Source organism: Balaenoptera ricei, chromosome 3, assembly GCF_028023285.1.
Source record: "Balaenoptera ricei isolate mBalRic1 chromosome 3, mBalRic1.hap2, whole genome shotgun sequence".
NCBI classification, from domain to species: Eukaryota; Metazoa; Chordata; class Mammalia; order Artiodactyla; family Balaenopteridae; genus Balaenoptera; species Balaenoptera ricei.
In genome coordinates, this window is record NC_082641.1 from 127,063,220 (window position 1) to 127,073,781 (window position 10,562).

Genomic DNA, 10,562 nt, shown 5'->3' on the forward strand with positions numbered 1-10,562 from the left:
TATAACCACATGAGCCAATTGTTTGGAGAGGCCTGGCTAGTACAAAGTGCTGTATATTCTTGATTAAAATTTAGAAAAATACAGGAAGTCACAAAGGAAAAAATTGAAATCAAACATAATCCCAGATATTACCATTACCAATATTCTTTGTATATTTTAAAATATTTTCCTGGAGAATATATATATATATATGTTTTATATATATATATATATATATATTCTCAACCTTGGCATAGTGACAATTTTTAAAAATAAATTTATTTATTTATTTATTTATGGCTGCGTTGGGTCTTCGTTGCTGCGCGCAGGCTTTCTCTAGTTGCGGCGAGCGGGGGCTACTCTTCGTTGCGGTGCTCGGGCTTCTCATTGCGGCGACTTCTCTTGTTGCGGAGCACCGGCTCTAGGCACGTGGGCTTCAGTAGTTGTGGCACACGGGGTCAGCAGTTGTGGCTCACGGGCTTAGTTGCTCTGCGGCACGTGGGATCTTCCTGGACCAGGGCTCGAACCCGTGTCCCCCATTGGCAGGTGGATTCTTAACCACTGCGCCACCAGGGAAGTCCCCATAGTGACATTTTGGGCTCAGTAATTCTTTGTTGTGGGAAGCTGTCCTGTACATTGTAGTACAGCACCCCGGCCTCTACCCACTAGATGCCAGTAGCACCTCCCCTCAAGTCGTGGCAATCAAAAATGTCCCCAGATGTTTCCAAATGTCCCCTGGGGGTCAAATCACTCCTGTTGAGAACCACTGCTCCACAGTTAGATATTTATGTTGTTTCTAATTTTCTAGTATTGTAAATAATGCTGTAATGAACACTCATATTTCTTAGTGAAAACATCTAGAAGTGAAATCCCAGGCCCAAAGAGCTTGCAGCTGTCTAAGTGTTTGGACAAATAATGCAAATTTTGCTCTCCAAGGCTGTATCAGAGTGCATGAAGCTGTTCTTACCCCTACCCCACCCCTCAAAAATTGAGCAGTCTTTCTTAATCCTGGCATTAAGAGCACTCCAAAATTTGGCCCCAGTATTCCTTCTTACTTTGTTTTGCACAGTTTCTCTACACATACTCTAAGCTCCACCCTAGTGTTTCTCATTCTCTCTGGCTTTTGCCCCTTCATTCTTTCTGTGCCCTCAGCCTGTCCCGTACTACCCAGTCCAAATGCCATTCCCTCCATGGATTCTTTGGTGCTCCAGTTAGACTTTTCTTACTTAGAACCCCGAACTGTTGGTTTGCTTCCATTTCAGTGGGAGTTTCTACATTCTAGGCTGTGTTATTTCTACATATTTGTACTCTCACCAAACTCAACCTCTTCGAGAATAGGGGTAAAACTTTACCTCTTTTAAAAAACCTCCAAAAGAGCCCAGCCCAGGTCCTTTCCCATAATATGCCCACCAGGCTTTGTTCTGGCTGGGAATATAAGCAACTGTTTTGCAGGAAATCTACTTTTACCTCATTTTTCAATATGCCAGAATGAGACAGTCAAACCTGCTAAAAAATTTCAGTCCTAATTATTGGGTAGGTACAGATAAGCTGGTATTTGTAGCAGGTCACCTCCTAACATGCCTGTTCAATGGGCCTGATTTCAGATGTCAGTGGAAGAAATTTGAAGCTTCTTTCATTGGAAGCAGGGGCTACCGGTATGGGTAGGAGAGAGTGCTTTCTGTAGTCCAGACCTACAGAACATGTTCTACTAGAAAAAAGAAAACAGGATTGTAGACCCAACAATGCCACTGACTCATTCTATGACCTTGAAAAAAGTCCTGTCCTTTCTCAAGGCTTTGCTGATTTTCCTAAGAACAAAACAAGAGGGTTGAATAACATATCTCTAACACTCCTGATTGCATGACTCCAGATGGGCTGAGAGTGAGGCAGGGCTGACCGGGAATGGCTGACTTCTCTGTTCCTGACCACAAGCCTTGCCAAAGGATCCTCCCGGAAGCATAGTTGGAACTATTTATTTAGCATAATCTCTACTCTAAGATCTACATTCACAGATAAGAAAACTGAAAAGCTTTGAAAAGTTAGGTGACTCAAATCATAGGTGATTTTAAAATATTCTTTTAATTGAGATATAATTCACATTACATAAAAATTCATCTTTTTTTTTTGGCTGTGCCACACCGCATGCGGGCTCTTATTTCCCCAATCAGGGAGCAAACCCGTGCCCTCTGCAGTGGGAGCTTGGAGTCCTAACCATTGGACCGCCTGGGAAATTCATCTTTTTAAAGTATATAATTCAGTGGGTTTTGGTATATTCGTTATGTTGTGCCACCACTAATCTGTTTTCTCATCCTCTGGTGGCCACTACTCTACTTTCTCTCTCTATGGATTTACCTATTCTGGACATTTCATATGAATAGAATTATACACTATGTGACATGTTGTGTCTGACTACTTTCACTTAGCATAATGTTTTCAAGGTTCATCCATATTGCAGCATGTATCAGAACTTCATTCTTTTTTATGGCTGAATAATGTTCCATTTTATAGATATACCACATTTTGTTTACCCATTTATTAGTTGATGGGCATTTAGGTTGTTTTCACTTTGGGGCTGTTATGAGCATTTGTGTACAAGTCTTTGTGTGGACATGTGTTTTCAATTCTTTTGAGTATATACCCACGAGTGGAACTGCTAGGTCCACAGGTGATTTTAAGACTCTGAGTTTGGAGGTAAAGAGGGGGAATAAAGGAAAGAAATAGGACACAGCAAGGAATCAGCTGGGTGAAGGAGAGATATTTGTGGAAAGGTGTTTTGTGAGGCACCTTTTTGGAAATTCAGGACCTGCTTGAATGGGAGTGGGCTGGTTAGCATATCAGTGGCCACCACAAATCCCAGTGCTGGGTGAAGAGGTCTCCACAGGCCCCCAACTGTTCATCACTCCTGTTAATATCAATGGTGAGAGAACCGAGTATGTTCAATTAGGAGGAAGCTTTGAAAGGCTGTCGTGGGTGGAGTGTGCCAGCTTGTTCAAGGAGGATCCAGAGAGCCAGACAAGCCAGCAGGTTGAGACAGAAGTTATTATAAGAAGGCAACACCTGGGAATTCCCTAGTGTTCCAGTGGTTAGGACTTGGCGCTATCACTTCCTCACTTCCAGGGCCCTGAGTTTGATCCCTGGTTGGAGAACTAAGATCGCCTCAGAGCGAGGCCAAAAAAAAAAAAAAAAAAAAGCAATACCCATAGTGCTTAAGAGGTGGTGTGTAAATTATTCAGTTTCCCTGGACCTCACTTTGCTTAGCTGTAAAATTAGAGTTCTTTTACATGGCGGTTGTGGAGATTAAATGAGATAATATATTGTACAGTGCACAGCTATGCACCCAGTGCATGTTAAGTTGAACCATATGAAATTGCCCCTCTTTGACTATTTTTCTCCTACAGGGACAGCAGTTTCATACTGTTCAATTTAATAGTAGTCATTCAATCATTATTAGTTATCATAACTATCTAAGATTAACTGGATTACCTTAAAGATAGCAAAGTCCCTGTCATAGAAGGTAGGTAAGCCCAGGACAAGGCAAAGAGGATTCAAACATCAGTATTTAAATAGGAAGATGAATCTAGTCAATCAGTAAGGAAGCTGTTACAATTTTTTTTTAATAATCTTTACTGGAGTATAGTTGATTTGTAATTTTCCCAGAGGAATGAGGAACTGGCCTAGGATGGGGACTGAGAGAATGGAGGGAAGGGTGTGGGCATAGAAGCAAGAAGAAGGTGTAATGTTGAACATCCTTTCATGTGTTTGTTGGCAATCTGTATATCTTCTTTGGAGAAATGTCTGTTTAAGTCTTCGGCCCATTTTTGGATTGGGTTGTTTCTTTTTTTGATATTGAGCTACATGAGCTGCTTGTATATTTTGGAGATTAATCCTTTGTCAGTTGCTTCATTTGCAAATATTTTCTCCCATTCTGGGGTTGTCTTTTCGTCTTGTTTACGGTTTCATTTGCTGTGCAAAAGCTTTTAAGTTTCATTAGGTCCCATTTGTTTATTTTTGTTTTTATTTCCATTTCTCTAGGAGGTGGGTCAAAAAGGATCTTGCTGTGATTTATGTCACAGAGTGTTCTGCCTATGTTTTCCTCTAAGAATTTTATAGTGTCTGGCCTTAAATTTAGGTCTTTAACCCATTTTGAGTTTATTTTTGTGTATGGTGTTAAGAAGTGTTCCAATTTCATTCTTTTACATGTAGCTATCCAGTTTTCCCAGCACCGATTATTGAAGAGGTTGTCTTTTCTCCATTGTATACTAATCATTAGAGAAATGCAAATCAAAACCACAACGAGGTATCACGTCACACCGGTCAGAATGGCCATCATCAAAAAATCTACAAACAATAAATGCTAGAGAGGGTGTGGAGAAAAGAGAACCCTCTTGCACTGTTGGTGGGAATGTAAATTAATACAGTCACTATGGAGAACAGTATGGAGGTTCCTTAAAAAACTAAAAATAGAACTACCGTATGACCCAGCAATCCCACTACTGGGCATATACCCTGAGAAAACCATCATTCAAAAAGAGTCATGTACCACAATGTTCATTGCAGCACTATTTACAATAGCCAGGACATGGAAGCAACCTAAGTGTCCATCGACAGATGAATGGATAAAGAAGATGTGGCACATATATACAATGGAATATTACTCAGCCATAAAAAGAAACAAAATTGAGTTATTTGTAGTGAGGTGGATGGACCCTAGAGTCTGTCATACAGAGTGAAGTAAGTCAGAAAGAGAAAAACAAATACCATATGCTAACACATATATATGGAATGTAGAAAAAAAAAAAAAAAAAAGGTTCTGAAGAACCTAGGGGCAGGACAGGAATAAAGACACAGATGTAGAGAATGGACTTGAGGACATGGGGAGAGGGAAGGGTAAGCTGGGACAAAGTGAGAGAGTGGCATGGACATATATACACTACCAAATGTAAAATAGATAGCTAGTGGGAAGAAGCTGCATAGCACAGGGAGATCAGCTCAGTGCTTTGTGACCACCTAGAGGGGTGGAATAGGGAGGGTGGGAGGGAGACGCAAGAGGTAGGGGTTATGGGGATATGTGTATATGTATAGCTGATTCACTTTGTTATAAAGCAGGAACTAACACAACATTGTAAAGCAATTATACTCCAATAAAGATGTTAAAGAAAAAAAAAAAAGAAGGTGTGGAAGGCACATTGACTGACTGGGAGAGGAGACCTGAGAAACAGTGCTGCAAACCTGGGTAATTTGCATGTCACTGGGCATTGAGTGTCCCCCTTCAGTACATTTCACCGGCGTTACATGTTGATTTAGCCTCCACTTCCTGATCAGAGGACTTTCACCTTTGGCTTGCCAAACCCCACGTCCTCTGTGAAGCCACAGAAGGGAAGAGTTTCTCTGGGCGCACCAGCTAGCCCTTAGAACTGATGGGACAGCCTCCACCCTCATTTTGTTGGGCTCTGCCCTCATTTTATGCTTAACCTTGGCTCTCTCCCATATTTCATTTGTTCTTACCTTGACCTAGAGTTGATGTCAGTTCCTAAGTGTCCGGCCACCTGTTGACTTTGTGATTTTATTCAGCTACTTGGGTTTCCTGTTGAGTCTGTCTCTGGAGCATGGCTAGTCTGTGAAGTTCTCTTGTTTTACTTTGATGATCTAACCTGGGTGATGGATGAGCCATGTAAAAGTTTCTCCTTAGGTGCATTTTAACCTTTACGTCATTTTTCTAAAGGCTGGATTCTGAAAGCAATCTGTGATTCAAAAACAGTCAGGAGCTTGGGGAATCCTGAAAAGTCAGGTATAGTTAAGTCCTAAATACATACTTTGTAACCACAGTAGTAAGGAGAAACGCAACAGGCAGGAGGGTATCCTTGGGCTTTAGCACCAGAGTGAACTGAGTTTGAATCCTCTTCCTGTAATTCAAACTTTTACATTGGGTTAATTTCTTAATCTCTGGTCTCAAATTGTGGATAATAATGATACTTATTTTATAGAACTGTTGTGAGGCTTAGAGGCAGTATATGTACAGAACTTGGTTCGTGGCCAGTTCTCAATAAATGTAGTCATTAATAATGATAATGTAAGCTGAGTATGAAGCAGTGATATTCGGTAGAAAGCGGAAGTAATGCAAATATAATTATTTTCCTATTTTTATTATTTTTCTTTTTATAAAGTAATATATCATTGTGTTGTAGAAAATTGAGAAAATACAGGTAAACAAAAAGCACATAACAGTTACCATCCAGAGGAACATTTTGATATATATCCTTCTTTCCCAATCATATAAATATAATTTTTAAAGCAAAACTGTGGTTGTGCAATATATATTTTGTTTGTTTAACAATATATGTAAATATCTGTGCCATTAAATATTCCATTACCACATGAATTTTTTTTTAAATTTATTTATTTATTTTTGGCTGTGTTGGGTCCTCGTTTCTGTGCAAGGGCTTTCTCTAGTTGTGGCAAGCGGGGGCCACTCTTCATCGCGGTGCGTGGGCTTCTCACTATCACGGCCTCTGTTGGGAGCACAGGCTCCAGACACGCAGGCTCAGTAGTTGTGGCTCACGGGCCTAGTTGCTCCGCGGCATGTGGGATCTTCCCAGACCAGGGCTCGAAACCGTGTCCCCTGCACCGGCAGGCAGATTCTCAACCACTGCGCCACCAGGGAAGCCCACCACATGATTTTTAATGGCCTCATAGCCTTCCATTGGGCGACTGTAACCATAATTTATTTAATATATTTCTAACTCTTGGTTATTTAGGCTGCTTCTATTTTTTTTTTGATATTCTTAATGAATATTTGTTAAATCTTTGTACACTTGCTTATTTTCTTATCTTCTTAATAAAAAACATGGCCAGAAAGAACAACTTCAGCTACTAATCTTTTAAGATGATGTCCTGGCTATCCAAAAGATATAAGAGTTTAAGTAAAGAAATATTGAGAAGTCAATATTTTAGCACAAAGGTCATGTTCCATTTTGAATGGCTATGTCCCACAGCACCTAGCTCGTAATCCTGAAAGAACAAATCTGGGATGCCAGGGCTTGTGATAGCCATGAAACGTCAACTAACAGATCACTTTCTGTACCTAAATATTATAGCAAGGGTGACTTGTACTGCTTTACCCCAGGTGTAAGAGTCACATTTCTTTTCTTTCTCCAAATCAAATTTTATATGTTCCAAGCCCCCATCCCACGGTGCTGACAGGATATCCGATCCCAATAATTACTGTGACCACTGCCCCGCCCCAGGGTCACGTGAAGGTCTGTTGGTCTAACTCAGTCCAGCCGGAGAAAAGCCCTGTAACCTTTATTTGGTCCATCCTACTACCACAAATGTGCCCCTCGTCCAAGCTGATGAGGCCCCTGAAACAGTCCTGCTCATTGCCAGGGTTCCAAGGTTCTTGCTGTGGCTCCAGGCTCCCAGAGCCACCAACAGTCACCCATGTGGCAAACCCTCCCACATCTCCAGGGCAGGAAGAGGCCCAGGTCCTTGCCACTCAAAGATCCTGCAAAGCCTAGCCCTCATGGGGGAAGCGTTCAAAAATCTCCTTTCCCCCGACTCCTGGCCCTCCATTCTTTCCCTCTCTGAGGCAATTCAGTCTAATTTCCGTCAAAGGCCAAAAGGAAGAGGGGATCTCTTCTTGAGTCTGAGGATAGTTACTTCCTGCCCTGCCACAGAGCAGCCCTGAGAGGCAAGTGATCAAGAAGGGCCAAGTCAAGGACTTCCCTGCTGGTGCAGTGGTTAAGAATCCATCTGCCAATGTAGGGGACACGGGTTTGAGTCCTGGTCTGGGAAGATCCCACATGCCGTGGAGCAACTAAGCCCATGTGCCACAACTACTGAGCCTGTGCTCTAGAGCCCACAAGCCACAACTACTGAAGCCCACGCTCCTAGAGCCCGTGCTCCGCAGCAAGAGAAGCCACCGGAATGAGAAGCCTGTGCACCGCAACAAAGAGTAGCCACCGCTCGCCGCAACTAGAGAAAGCCCTTGCGCAGCAACGAAGACCCAACCCAGCCAAAAATAAATAAATAAATAGATTAAATAAAAAAAAGAAAAAAAGAAGGGCCAAGCCCCCTTTAGGAATTGGGGGAGAGGGGGCAGAGAAAAAATACCTACAATTGTTCAAAGCACTATTTGTTTTTTTAAAAATAATTAATTAATTAATTTTAATTTTTGGCTGTGTTGGGTCTTTGTTGCTGCGCACAGGCTTTCTATAGTTGTGGCGAGCGGGGGCTACTCTTTGTTGAGGTGCGCGGGCTTCTCATTGCGGTGGCTTCTCTTGTTGTGGAGCACGGGCTCTAGCTGTGTGGGCTTCCGTAGCTGTGGCACATGAGCTCAGTAGTTGTGGCTCATGGGCTCTAGAGCGCAGGCTCAGTAGTTGTGGCGCACAGGCTTAGTTGCTCCGCGGCATGTGGAATCTTCCCTGACCAGGGCTCGAACCTGTGTCCCCCGCATTGGCAGGCAGATTCTTAACCACTGCGCCACCAGGGAAGTCCCAAAGCACTATTTGTAATATTAAAAAGAATGGAAACAATATAAATGTCTGTCAATGCTTAAATAAATGATGGTTCCCCCAAAGAGTGGGATACCATGCAGCTGCTATGGCCAAAGATAGCCACAGTGATATTTCCCACCCCACAAGTCCCTCTTACAATGTGACTTTGACACCTCTCCCATTGAGACTTGCAAGTATGTGACTTTTGAGGCTAGATCCTAAAAGGCTATAGCTTGCTGGAACTCTTGAAACCTTCGGAGGTCTTTTAAGTACAGACTGCCCTGAAACTGCCATGGGTGAGGAAGGCCAAACTAGCCCACAGAGAGAGACACAGGGAGAGGCCCTGAGACTACATGAAGAGAGATGTCCAGACGGCCTTCAACTGCTTCAGCCCCATCCCCACTGTCCCCACTCTAGCCACTATCTGACTATAGCTCTATGAGAGACCCAAGCCAAAATCACCCATTAAAGCTCTTACCAAATTTCTAATAACAAAATATATTTTATTATTATTATTATAATATTATAATAACATGAGATTATCATAACATGAGAAATAACAAAATGATTATTGTTGTTTTAAGCCACTAAGTTTTGGAGTGATTTGTTACTTAGCAGTAGATAGCCATAAAGCAGCTCTTTATGCACTGAGATGGAACAATTTTCAAGGTTTAATATTATTAATTTTTAAGAGTATAGAATAGGATATATTGAGTGTCCATTTTATTTTTTTAAAAAAGCATATATATGAGAGAGAGAGAGAGAAAGATTGATTGATTGGGGGAGTCTTGTACATGCATAGATCACTGGTTTGTCAGCCCTAGGTGTACATTAGAATCTTCTGGAGGGCTTTTAAAAAATGTCAATGCCTGAGCCCACTCTATACCATTCAATCATAATATCTGGGGATGAGACCAAAATATCTTTATCTTTTTTTTTTTTTTTTAAATTATTTATTTATTTATGGCTGTGTTGGGTCTTCGTTTCTGTGCGAGGGCTTTCTCTTGTTGTGGCAAGCGGGGGCCGCTCTTCATCGCGGTGCGCGGGCCTCTCACTATCGTGTCCTCTCTTGCTGTGGAGTGCAGGATCCAGATGCGCAGGCTCAGTAATTGTGGCTCACGGGCCTAGTTGCTCCGCGGCATGTGGGATCTTCCCAGACCAGGGCTCGAACCCGTGTCCCCTGCATTGGCAGGCAGATTCTCAACCACTGCGCCACCAGGGAAGCCCTATCTTTATCTTTTAAAAGTTCCCCAAGAGATTCTGATGTGCAGCCAGAGTTGAGAACTGCTGGTACAGACTAACCTGGAAGGCAACACAGGAAACTGATGCTGTGTTTGCCTCCAGAAAGGGATGCTCGGGTAAGAATGGATAGTGTGGGAGGGAGATTTACTTTTAATTGTAAACTCTTTGATATTTTGAACTTGTTTACTTGCATGTTACCTATTTCTAAGAAAAATCATGTTTGCTTGTTTTTTTTCGGCCACACTACATGGCATGTGGGTATGGGATCTTAGTTCCCTGACCAGGGATCGAACCCGCACCCCCTTCTTTGGTAGCATGGAGTCTTAACCACTGGACCACCAGGGAAGTCCCAAAAATCAAGTTAAATTAAAAATTAAAAAATAGCTATAGCAGCGGAAATGAATCCCAGATAGCAAATAGGAACAGTCCACTCAATAATGGGGTCTCAGAGGAGGTGACCTGTCCTTCCTGGGAAGAGTGGGTAGTCAGGAAGGGCTGAGGAAGTGAATCCTGAAGTGGTCTCTCACCTGAGATGACTTCTTTGCTGGCCCATAACATCCCTAGTTAACACATCATTAGTTACTCTTTGGAAAGCAGTTTGGGACAAAGTAATGGCTACAATATGTAACCCTCCAGCTGCCAGTCACCTCTGTGAACCCTGAGACCAACAGGAGGGAAAATGCCCAGGCTTAGTTGGGAGGGGTGAAGAGATCTGGGTTCTGGCTGGCTGGCTGCTGACATACTGTTATTGAGGAAAAGCAGATTATTATTTAGCCAGCTCTCCATTAGCAGGGATTTGGCTATCTGTTTCACACCTTAGGTTCCTGCTGCAGAGAACTGGAGCATGAT